Consider the following 13,214-nt stretch of genomic DNA (forward strand, 5'->3'; position numbering starts at 1 on the left):
ACCAGTCGATAAGAATGGACTTTCCACAGTTGAAAAAGTGACTGTGCGATTTGTCGCTAAGGATCAACGAGTAGTCTGCGACCATGTTGAAAATTACTCAGATACATCTTTTTATCTTAACTTAAATGAAAAATAAATATAAATTTTGTGCCCGAATTACAACGATTCTTCTCAGGAAAATTATTTAAAAAAATAAATAGCTAAACAACACCAAGAGGGACCTGCCACCACACCGGAACCTCCTGGTTTTTTTTTTAAATTACCTAATTAATAGTTCTTTTATCTTATTCTCGTGTTGTTATATAATTACCTTTTTTGTGTCGATAACGTCCAAATTTGCCTCTTTCTTGTGTCCACCTTGTAAGCGTAGAGCTAAGACTGCGACTCCCAACTACAAAACTAAGGCTCAAAAATATTACACCAAGGCTCGAGTTACATACCTCTGCCACCACAAGTGTTAAAAACTGATATTGATTTTACTCTAGACGACTCAGACGAGTGCAATCGACAATTCAACCCCCAGTATTTGGTGTCAGTTGGTGTCCAATTTCTCTTGTCATTGATTCAGATTTGCCAATCCATTAGTATGGATTCTCTTGAGTTGACAGATGGTTTAAATTAAACAATCGAAATGCCAACTAAAGCGAATTCCAGCTTGATGATGAAAAGAGGCAGAGGCGTTGGGGTAAATAGCTCACGATTGCCAATGTCATTTCTGTAATGTAACAGATTATTAGACTTTCGTGTACAGGAACTGAGGGGAAGACTTACTGGGGTGAATGTAGAGTTGCAGAAAGCTAAGCAGTAAGATGACTTGCTGAAGCGCTACAACATAGAAATTGATATTGAACCTCTCAGCATTCTTCAAGAAAATATCGTCATAATGGCTACATCCAATGTTAGCATTGAGGACATCGATAACGGTACATAAGTAGTCGTTCATTTTCTATGCAGCCACTTTTCTCATACAGTTTCTTTATCACTTAGGTATCAACAGTGGGGATGGAAAAAAGGACTGCAACCCAAAAGCTGCACATAAAATCCTCAGCAGGGAAAGTAATCCACCGATTGACATCATCATCAGTGCCAAAATGCCAATGTTGTTCCCAAACTGGAATAATTCCTCAGTCGTGTAAACACATGTCTTCTACTTGGTTTCGGGAAAATTCCTTAATACCGTTCTATGTTTTATTCCTGATGCTGTCAGGGCTGAATGGTGATAAATGGAGTCATTTCATCATTCATCATCTGGCGCTAATTGTTTTATACAAAGAAGTTAACACAATGTTGGTGTATAACTTAATAAGAATATCTATTAATGAGATGGACTATTTATATTGACCACAACGTGGTCATTTTTTCACGTAGCCGTTCAAGTTGGACTTCATGGCGCTGTTTCTTTTCTGGAGCTACCACGACCAGAGTTATCTCTTCCTCTTGTGCTAAATTAATGTAAACAGATAGGTGAACTGTAAACTATCAAGTAAAATGCTTAGATTAGCAGTCAGTTCAGAGCACGGCTTACGCGTTCGCAGTGCGTTTCCGTTACAGAAGAACTTCTAGAGAGACAAACAGTACACATGCAGCCATCATACACGGAGACCAATCAAACTCCAACGATAACTCCGGATGCTCGCCCATAATGTGTACTTCGTTTTTTTTTTCTCTCTCAAAAGCATTTCTAACATTGTCTTCGTTTTGGTTAACTTTCTGCCAAAAAGTACTCAAGACTACTGGAAAAGAAATCTCAACTGGTTTCCGACCATCAGTTGAGTTGTCATGTGGGGCTTCATGTTTTTACATGTTGGTATTCCTAACATGTTTCAGTGATTAGTGGAAAACTCGAACGACATTTGTAGTGAACTCATGGTCAGAGGGGAGCATCGGTGGGTCCATCTCTCCGTAAGGTAACTTCGCCCTTTTGATGCGTATTGTTACATCTTCTCTGAGGATTCTCCCTTTATCAGGCGTTGAATTTATTCAGCATAAATTTCTTCCTGACACCGTTTCACCAGCTCAAAATTTCTTCAGCCAAGCCTCACCAAAATACATATAATTTTACCCGATTTAACTCTGTTCCAATCCAAACTTGTGGGCGTTATGCTTGTTTGTTACACTCGGACCAAGCGAATCTCTTCTTCCACCACTATCCATGGCTGTCCTTTCGGCCAAAGTTCTTCGATACAAGGAAACAACTCGGGTCCTTCCCTTCAAATGTACATGGGCACTTCTTTCTCCAGACCTGTTAGGATTGCCTCATCCGCTGGGTTTAGCTGGTTCGGCACAATCGGAATCAATGAAGCCCCGACAGAGTTTGAATTTCATCAATCCTATGATTATGCAGACATACGAAAAACATTGACAAAAAAATCAATGATGGAAAAACTGGTATGTGATGTTAAAAAAAGTTTCTGTATGTTTAATCGTTTTGCTGACTGCCAAGGAAGACAGAAACTAAGTGATCATATTAATTCTTATCTTGATTCTGTGAACACAAATTTGAACAGTAGAAATCTACCAATCGAAATATGTTGCATTATAAAAAATTATCCACCGAGTGTTTTGTGAACTTCTTTCTCGAAAAAAATTGAGGATCTAAGAACTCATTATTCAATTGCAACTTAAAAATCAAAATATTGGCGTCAATTAAAGAATAATTTATCTGATAACGTTATTCTTCTACAAGGAGATTTTTCTTAAAATTATTCTGTGATATCACAAAATTCAACACAGGGATCATTTTTAAATCCAACTTCACAAGCAACAATACATACTTTCCGTGCAAACCTAAAATCAGGTGAAGTATTAGTCAAACACAGCATTTGTCGTTTTTCATGTTGTACTAATTGCAACATGGCAGTCGGTTTTTGCATTTATGAAGGTTATAATTCCATATTTAAAGGAATTGCATCCGGATTTGGGGAAAGTTTTTCACTTTACTGATAGTGCAGTCTGTCAGTATAAAAATTTCCAAAATTTATTATTTCATACGAAGATTTAAGTGTGGAAAGACAGTTACATTTCTTAGCAAGCAGCCATAAAAAAAGGTCATGTGATGGTATCGGAGGATTTATCAAGAGATTATAAAGAAGAGCAAGCCTTCAAAATGAAATTACTATTCAGACCCCATTGCCCATTGCTTTGTTTTCCTGGTGTAACGATTACATTAAAAACATAAAATTCTGTTTTTCTTCTGATTGCATTTCCCAAAATTATATTTTGCTAACAAGTAGGTTTAAGTTATCTAAACGCTTCCGGGAACACACACATTCCAATCCTTTATCCCATTGAACTTATTTTATGTTGCAGCGAAAATTTGTTCGTCTAGCACCGAGTTGAAAAAATGTGTTATACAGCGACAAGAACTAAATTCTCCTTTTAATGAAATCAATTTTGATGAATTAAAAGTAGAAGTAAAAATTGCTTGCATTTATTATGGAAAATTGTATATTGGAAAAATTTTGAAGAACAATTTCAAGTTAATGTACAGTTGTTTTTCAAACCGTAAGATGAAGAAGAAACTGTAAAAGGGTTCCAATTAAACGAAACAAAATAATGTTGCGCTTGTTCATTTTTCCCACATATTTCAAAATTGTTTGCTCTTTTAAAAATACAGGCCGGCGTTCAAGAAATTTTAATATGAATAAAGACGAGTTAAAAGTTATTGAGCTTAAATTTGTTTCTAAAATGCAGAATGGTATGACAATAAGATAATGAATGAATGTGTGGAAATAATATATGGGAATTCATTTCAACACCGATCCAATTAATCCTTATAACAAGTGTGTACATGGTTCAATGACTATTAGTTCAAATTTGGCGCAAAGTAACATTTACATCAACTTTAATATGAGCTGCCTTGAGCGCGCTTGAAACTAATAACACAAAGGGGCTAAAAGGGGGGAGTAACGAAGGGGTGAGATAAAATGGCTGGGAGAGTAAGAAAAATAACGAGAAAAGATGAACCTTTAAAATGCCAGTTTCCAATTTCCACTGAGAAAGTCTCTGAGTGGCGCACTCTACTACCCTGCGATAAAAGACAAAGCAAGTGGTTTCCGTCAAATCTTCTTTCTCAAAAAGAAGTCAGAAGTCGCAGGTAAATTCAAAATTTACATTCAATGTTTCACAAATGAAACCGGTAAATTAATCAAAACTATTCGCAGAGACAACGGCACAAAATTCAAAGGCCAAGACTGGATTTGGGTGGATAAAATGAGCATCAAACGCCACAACAAAATGGCGCGTCTGAGCGTGATAAACCAAACTATCGTCGAGACTGCACGGAGTGCTTTGTACGGAAGGAAATATCCGGTCTCGTCTCCCGTACTACTACGGCTTTGGGCAGAGGCGATAAACTTCGCCGTATATACACTAAACCGGACAATCTCCCGCACCAGAGATGTTACGCCGTTTGAAAAACTTTACGGTACAAAACCTAATATCTCACACTTGCGCAAATTTGGCATTACATGTTACGTCCATATAGCAGATCAAAAACGCCGAAAATGGGAGAAGAATGGAGAGAAAGGCCTGTTCCTCGGCTACGACACCAACTCGACCGGATATACCGTGTCTTCATCGTAGCAACCTTCAAAGTCATAGTTAGCGATGAGGTTATTTTTGAAGAAGATGACGACAGTCATAAACCGCACACATCACACACACCACTCATAAATGGTTGAAACCGCACACATCACGTAAAAACAATAATCAGGAACTTTGTCTGCGACAGAATTCGATTGTTACACACAGAAAAAGTCTGCTTCTTCTATTGTTTTTTATTTCTTCCATTTGGAAAACAACAACAAAACATTTCCATTCGATAATTCCCGAAATTCAAAAGGAGATTGAACGCGAAATGGGTTTCGCTCATCCATTTCTTTTCCATCTTTAATTTTCTTGCACAGAATTTTTGTTTTTTAGTGGTGGGGGAGCTTATTTCAATATTTCTCACAAAAAAGGAGAAGAGCTCTAGAACTTCTTCTCTCCTTCGATGGCACCCAAAACGCATTTTGTGGGTGGAAAAGTTTAATAGAGGCGGAAGGCGGACCATGGCGCGTTATAAGAACCGCAGGGCCGGCAGTAGCCCAGTCAAAAAAGAGAGAGAAAAAAAAGGGAACAACGAAAACTGTGAACCCCCAAAGAGATTTTTTTTATTTGTACAAGTTTGGGTTGTTGTTGTTTTCTATATAATCCTGGCACTCGTTGGCTTCTCTGTCCTTGTCGTTCACGTTTTGGGGTGACGGAGAATGTTTCGTTCTATACGTACATATGGGCCAGCAGCAGAAAGTCAGTTTCTTTTTCTGTCCGGCCGTGTAGGCGATAATCTCGGTCTAATAATAATACAAAAGGCGCGGATGAGAAAGAAAAACATTCGGAATGGATTTTTTCATTGGCTGATTCAACACGGACTGGGGCGCACACAAGACCAAGGACGAACAGATTAGGGTGGCGATTACCGAGCAATCGCCAACAAGAGCTACACACTTTAAAATAAAGTTCAAATGTCCGATCTATACATGTAGTATTTCTCTTTGAAAAGGTTTAACAAATTAAGAATGAAATGTTTTCCCCCTCTTTAAAAATAAGATAAAATAGTATTTTCAAGGAGAGAAGCTTGTGCACGCCCAGCAGGAACAATGACACGACGGATTTCTCGTTCCACCTTTTTTTTTTGTTCCTCCTCCTCCTCCTCCTCCTCCTTCTTGTGTAATGAAAATATACAGAGCCCCGGCTGGCTGGCTGGCTGCTGGCTGAGCAATGAATAGGCTTTCAAATTGGTTCGTGGAATAAGTTGGTGAGACAAGAAGAAGAAAAAGGTGAGCGCAGAAGAGCGTGCGCTCAAATCCATCGTTAATTCTTAACCAACTGTGCTCTTTTTTTTTAATCTCATCTTGTTATTTAAAGATGAAGTGATATATATTTTCTTGTTATCGGTGATCAGATGCTATATCATTTGAGAATATTGATTCGTTCTCCCAACACTAATTAAGAATTATGATGATAGTTAAGTCTTAATTTTGTTTTACAACACGTGTAGTTGGAGATTGAGATTGAATAAAAAAGAATGGGTCATCGTAGCTCTTTTTTTCTGTATTTGAACATTGCGTTTACAGCACCATGCCAGGTTAATGCAGTTTAATCAACTCTTGAAAAAAGAATGAAATGGTAGTATGAATCAATGATGAACATATTCTAGACAGTGAGCTTGAAGTGAATAACTAGAAAGCGATAATCGGTGATGTCACAACTGCAATAAATAAAAAAAACACGTACAAAGATAGAAAGATGAGATTTTGAATACTCGATTTTTTCCAAGCTCTCGTTGGGTTCGTTTGGGCGTTGCTTATACACGTCTGTAAATGCGGAAGGCCAGGAGAGCACTTAAGAAATATTATCCTGTGTTGATGGCTCCCAATGCCTGGAATACAAATGGTTGATTATATAGTTTCACGTAGTGAATTATTAACTTTTTTAAAACATCCCAATAAAATTGCATCGCCAAAGGGACTAAAAATAGGGTTTAGTTGGGTCTTTGGAATGTTGAAGCTTTTAGTCAGTATTTCATTCTGGAAATAGCGTTAACTCACCCAGGCGAAAATTTTATTGTTGTAGCCGTACTCTGCGACGGAGTATCCGGCATTACGCGATACAATGATCGTCAAGTGGTATATAGTGGCACACAGGTAGAGGACACTTTCGGGAATGAGAAGCATGCTGACCTGGATAACATCCAGCCCGAAGGAACATCCAGTAGCCCCGAAGAATGTGTGATGGTAAGGAGAAGTGGTGGGCTAAAGAAGGGGGAGGAGAGGACCGTGACCCCAAGAGAAAAACAACAAAGAGACGCAACAATCAGTGATGGCTGAAAACGAGACTCACCCCAGCCGCAATCAAGGCGCTTATCTTCGGATCTCTGTAATTCTGATAGGGCGACGCCTGCACGAGCTTGTAGACGGATGACGCCAGGTAAAAACAGCTAGAAGGCGATCCCATTGTAGACTAGTTCCTGAGAAACCTCCATTCATTTGATATGTAATAAAACGTGAACTTTCGGTTGGCGTCTCATTTGTCACGAACCTCCCGAAACGTGAACCAGTGACCTCAATTCGCCCCCATCTCTACTACGCCATCGTCTACTCCCGTCGACGATAGGAAGAAACAGAACAATGAACTATAAATTCAAACTTACAAACCTGGTCTTGGCGATAATGGTGGCCGTTGAGATGGACAAAAGGCAGCTAATCAGCAAGCAGGTCGTCCTGATCAAACAGGTTGTGGCGATCAATAATAGAAATAGCTCCGCCTGTTCAAACATCAATCGCAGCCGTGAGTATTATTATTCGATCGACTCCATTTTTGAAAGATTTGTAATTTTACCGTGAAATAATACGGGTTGCTGCGGACGAAAAAGTGGGCCACCAATCCGACGATGACGCATCCCAGAATCTGTGAATTATTAACAAGCAATCCACCACTCAACCGCACCAAATCCATGGACCCCACTTTTTTTCCCATTCCGCTATAGGACCTAAAAATCTGAAATAATTCAGGCATATATAGTTTTCTTCTCCGGATTCATCTGTTTTTGCAGACATTAAATATTCCCTGCCGTTTGGGAGATATTTAATGTTAAAGTTTAGGTTTTTTCAAATTTTAACAATTTTGGGGGGTCTTTGGTATCGCTTTTTGGGAAAATGCTAACCTTGAAAAAAAAACAAATTCTCCCAAAAGTTTGCTCGGCCATCCCTAAATACCAATCCAAAAGGAATTTACATTCCAGATTAGATTGGCCGAGTTATTCCCAATCTAGTAAAGTGTAATTTTGACCAGTTTCCCACCCAGCCTAGTCGCCATTTTTTATTACTCTCTCTCGCGTTCCTGGTGGATGACAGCCGAAGCTACGCTTTCCTGGCCTTCACTTTAGAACGGGGGACTTACTGTAGGCCCTTTCATATAGTCTAGTGGCCAGCAATATGAAGCCCGAGGTGCAGAGAACTCGTATGTTTCGGCTGTCATCCGCCAGGAACGCGAGGGAAAAAAGAGGCAAACGCTCAGGCCATTCAATCATCGTTATGCCCTCTCTCCAATGTTCTTCAAGTCCCAAAGCGGGAACCTCTTGTGCCTCAAGATGATATAAATCCACATGCCATGACTCGTCCTTCGACGTTTCATATAAGCAGATAAGAGGAAAAGTCGGGCTTGGAATATCCACCTGCTTCACCATGAGATGCCGAATCACAAACTGGGCAAAAGTGGTTTTCCCTGCGCCCAAATCCCCTTACAATAACAACACATTTGAGGGCTGCAGTAAATCAGCCACCCGTTGAGCCCACAACGCTGTGTCCTGAATTCGGCTCTTCGTATCAAGGGCAAATCAGACGTCATGAACCATTGACCCACTTTTCAAGTTTCGGTACCTCTGGAACATGGCATCTCAAAGAATGCAAAAAGAGGACAGACAAGATGGCATGCTGAAGGTTACATTTTCTGATCAAAAGCCTGTTTCTTTTGGTGTTTTTAAAGATAATGTATTTTCGTTTGCCGGGCAATCCTTTGATTCAGATGCTGGTGGAGCCCTGAAGCGGGCCTTATCTGCGACTTATTTTAAAGGAAGCGCCGAAAAAATTCTATCTTTATTAGCCTGTGGTCCTCTCGAACTCGCCATTCTTTTTGGATTAGGTGCCCAAGGATCCCTTTCAGAAACTCAAGCCTACGCCATTGGAGGCAGCCAGGTGGCTCATCTTCTGAAAACCCCACGCGTTTGACAGTCATGGCCGATGATCTATCCCTGAAGACAATTCTGCCGATTGCTTTTGGTGCAACACTACGGGGATTGCAATTCGACAAAACGCGCAATATAATCAACGTTACAATATACGAAAGAAACGCTGGTTTCATGCCATCCGTTCATAACAAAAATTTAAGAATCCATGTTCGATTTCACGAAGCCAATGAGTAACAAAAAATAACGTAGATGAAGGAAATTTCCCGTACAAGAGGTCCTTTGATTACGAAGGCGTGTCGAATACAAGATATATATGGCCAGATAACTGACTAAAATTTAGTTGCTTTGTCGTTGGCTCTTCTCTTCGTTACTGATTCCTCTACTCGTCTTTTTCTTGACTTCGATTTGATCCTTTAAATTTACATATTCGCCAAAACGGCCCTTCATGGCGAGCACAAACTCTGTAGCATCGCCAACCCTGCGTAAAGCTGGGCCAACCGCAACTCCCCGGATACGTCCAGATTCCGACATAACTAGCGCCTAGTAGAGAGAAGTAATAAAATGAAAAGTGTGATCCAGGCGATGGCATTTGGGTTGGTAAGTAAGAATCATAGCAGAACGTACGACTCCGTAGGCACATAGTATTCGCGCTGCTATAAGAAATAAATGATTTGGCGTCAGACATTCCGGGTCAGATTGATCTTCGCTTTGTTTTTGGTGTTAGTTTTCAACTGTCGATTTTCAACAAACATGAGCGTGGTGACTAGGAAATTTTTATTTGTTTTAGTTACTCAGAACGGTGAAATATTCGAAAAAGGCGTTCGTTCCAAACCATGCACACTCATGCACCTCCTCAATTTGTATTGACGGTGTAAGAGGTGAAGACTTATTTAGTTAGCTGGCGACCGAGCTGTTCAAGTATGCATGTTAGTTTTTGTTTTGAAAAAATTTAGCAAAACTCACGTTGAACCCCATTAAAATGTGTAGTTATTTTGAAAACGGACCAAGATGGAGATAAATCTGGTATCCAGAAATAACGCCATCTCTATAGGTATCCACAGCGAAAAGTAAGGCAACTGAAAAGACAGCATCAATGTTGAATGGTCTGTCAGAAAATGTTGGCCTTGATTGGGCTGAATTTATCCACAACCGTGTGGATGAAGGCTAGATAACCATTTTTAAGCAAGGATTATGGTAATTATGCTATCATCATAGCCCTTGACTTATTGCGATAGCATAAGTTGTACAGTATCCTGCGTATAAATTTGAACAACGATTTTTTTGGGAAATCTATATAGCGGTGCGTTCAATAAAGAAACATGACAACGACAGTTGAAAGTGCGATGCTAACGGTTTGGCAACAGCTGACCTAAACAATTGTTGTTGGACATTTTTTATCTTATTTTGTATCTTAGAATTGACTATTTTATGCTAAACACTTTTAATGCTAAGTATGTAAAGAAAATTCGATATACTTATGCATGATTTTCAATTGGAAGTTAATATTATGTTTGATTAGCCTACACAAGTAGTCTGACAGAAAGTTGAGAAGGCTAATCGTTATGCAAAGTCAACTGTCAGCATAGGTAAATGTAGTCTAATAATTTGCAATACTTATTCACAATGTTAAAATAATAGATTTTTATGTAATAGTTTATGGCAAAACCAGACACTGCTCTACCCACTCCACTGCGAAGTGGATAGAGCTAGCAATATCAACCTTGTTAAATTGTATCCATGCGTCAAGCAAGAAGAACAGGAAAAACCAAAAGGTTTCCCAGTTCCTATGGTAAAAAATGGTAAAAATGTGAAACCTTCAGCACAGGAGGAAATGACTATCTGTTTTCATCCATTTCAAAATTACTGTTTTTTAAAACATATTTTTATTATGTTTATATGCCGAATTGTATTCTGACATGAGAAAGGAAAGACGAGACGGGCACTGGGCATTCTACAGCAACGGCCTAGCAACGGAAAACAACTGCTGCAACAAAAGCGACGGGATCTTTCCTCTCCGTCTCTCATCCACCAGGCAATGACGTGGCCTTCGAATTACGTTGCCAGTCCGGCAGTGAGTCGGTCGTTAAAACACTAAAAGCCAATGAGGATTGTGTCACTCAAGTGAAACGCAATGCGGGGAGGCCGTTCACGACGTGAGGCGGGCCGCAATTGCCGAACTGTACACTGCCCTGCCGGAGGAGTTATTAGTGGCGTAAGCGCGTCGCCAGGGATAGGAAGAATATCTTACACTCGGCCAACACACCATGATGGGTCAAATTCACCATCCAACATCGCAAGCCAATAAGGAAGTGTGCCGGAATTGTGGTAGAAGGGACAACGAGACCTGGAGCGGCTGCAACGTGGCCCGTTATTGCTCCACGTTTTGCTAGCACAACCTTTGGGAGATCCACTATAAAATGTTCAGAAGGGTTTCCCAGGTAATGCTGGTGGCTCCCTTTTGAGCATTGTCGACGGATAAGCAAAGTGAATCTGGCGGTGAAGGCAGTCTGTTCTCTTCAGTTCCGAAACACCGAGCTCAGTCAAGTAGATAAATGGACGGGGTTTTGTTAAACACGTTCACTGATTGATAGGAACATTATTGTTCGACACTTACGATTTCAGTCTTAATTATAGATCCCATGTAATCGTCGTTAAAAAAATATAAATGCTAGTCACCTCTTGATCATTATATGCAATGTTTGTTAATGTGCTGCCTACAACCCACACAGGATCGTATGATTGATGCAATGATTGTATTAACCCAATAAAAACTTATAATGTGAAGATGAATTAAAAATTGTATTTTATTACTTTTACAAGCTGTGTCCCTCAGCAATATTGCTGAGATCAATCCAAAAATGCCCAGCTGTAACTGCGTCCACTTCTTTGTCTTTTCGAATTAAATCATACCAACATTGATAGATTTCTTCCCACCGTTTCTTTACATAAGCCGTCATATGCAATTAAAAAAGAAAATACTTCCAGAAGGTGGTAAGCGGGAAAATGTCTTGACTTCTGGTTGGCCACGATAAACAGTTGAGGTGGCCCAAAAACAAATAGGAATTATAAAAATAATTTACCCAAACCGATGTTCATCAATGAAGATGGTGTTTCTCAAAAATGAAAATGAATGATTTTGGGACTCCGTCACAAACGTGACTATATCCATGTTGAACTCGTGTTTTTAAATGAAAATCTGTTGGTCACGAAATGGTTCCCTTACATAGTTTTTCCTTGGTTTTGGTTTCCGATGCGCAAACAAAACTGACCTTGGTGGAAGTGAAAAAGTTATTTGGATAGGAAAGGTGAAAAATCCGTCACTCATATGTCGAAGGCAAGGATAGAGAAACTGACAAAAAATCCATCCCCCTTCCCTAAGTGCACCCCGATATTCTACTATATTGCTTTAGGGGATTTTTTTTAGTTCCTACCATTAACTCATCATTTCAGTATACTATCTGGTCCAGTTCATAGTATAACTGCTTCCTGGGCATTAGCGACACGATGTTTCGTCCAGATCGTGGTCGTAAGCACCTTTTTCTTTCAAAGAAGGTCGGAATTATTGAGATTTCCTCAGCGGGGAAATCTTTGTTCAAATTGCCGATGCGTTATAAGCATCAAAATCTGCGTTGCGTATATTGGCAACAAAGATTCCGTGACACCGGTAAACAAAAAGGAAATCGGGTAGCGGTAGGAAACCAAAACCTTATCGTGAAGACATTGAAAATATCCAAAGCACTGTCCTGGCAAAGCCAATAACAACTGCTCAAAAAATTGCGGGTAATATTTCTTATATTTTATTAGATTATTATATTAAGGTATACTAAAAAGCACATCTTTCCCCCTTTTTAGATTTCTTTCGCGCTTTTCCATTCTCTTCTTCTCTCCCTTTCCCTCTTTCAACTTTTCCACCAGAATGAACAAAATTAGAGGAACAGTGAGCTTCCTCAGCTATACCTTCCGTCAATTTAAAATAAAAATATATAGAGCAATTTGCCTGCTCAAGAAATTAACAAGCGTGACTGTATGTAGATGAAGTTGACTTGAATGTCCATCCATCTACCATCATTCTTGCCCTGGAAAAAGAAGAAGTCCATCCTCGTCGGGCAGCGCGTAAATTTTGTTAAGTGTTCAACACACCGAAATGCGCTTGGCTTTTGTGCAACGTTTTGGTGATCGAGATCAAGATTGGTGGTAAGATGTAATAGTCTCGAATGAAAAAACCTTCGGGTAAATAAAATGAATTGTAATTACCTTAACATATGTTGTATAAAAAGTGTTAAGCACAAAGTAGTCAATTCTAAGAAACAAAATAAGAAAAAAAAAGTCAAACAACAATTGTTTAGGTTAGCTTTTGCAAAGCAGACAGCATCGCACTTCCAACTGTCGTTGTCATGTTTCTTTATTCAACGCACCGTTGTATGGATTTACCAAAAAACAATCGTTGTCCCAATTTATACGCAGGATACTGTACACTCGACGCGCC

The 13,214-nt window shown here is 39.5% G+C and overlaps 1 long non-coding RNA gene across 2 annotated transcripts; it reads right to left on the minus strand.

Moving 5' to 3' along the window:
• Window positions 1–6,072: 6,072 nt before the first annotated feature.
• LOC124204971 lies at window positions 6,073–6,994 on the minus strand. 2 transcript variants are annotated; one of them, XR_006879172.1, is made up of 2 exons: window positions 6,883–6,994; window positions 6,073–6,421 (listed from the first exon to the last, which is right to left on the minus strand). It is a non-coding gene; the product is annotated as an uncharacterized LOC124204971 (long non-coding RNA). The 2 variants fall into 2 exon arrangements; XR_006879173.1 differs by lacking the exon at window positions 6,883–6,994 and adding an exon at window positions 6,591–6,813.
• Between the last annotated feature and the right edge of the window lie 6,220 nt (window positions 6,995–13,214).

The sequence above is a fragment of the Daphnia pulex genome, chromosome 10 (assembly GCF_021134715.1).
Source record: "Daphnia pulex isolate KAP4 chromosome 10, ASM2113471v1".
Classification (NCBI taxonomy): Eukaryota; Metazoa; Arthropoda; class Branchiopoda; order Diplostraca; family Daphniidae; genus Daphnia; species Daphnia pulex.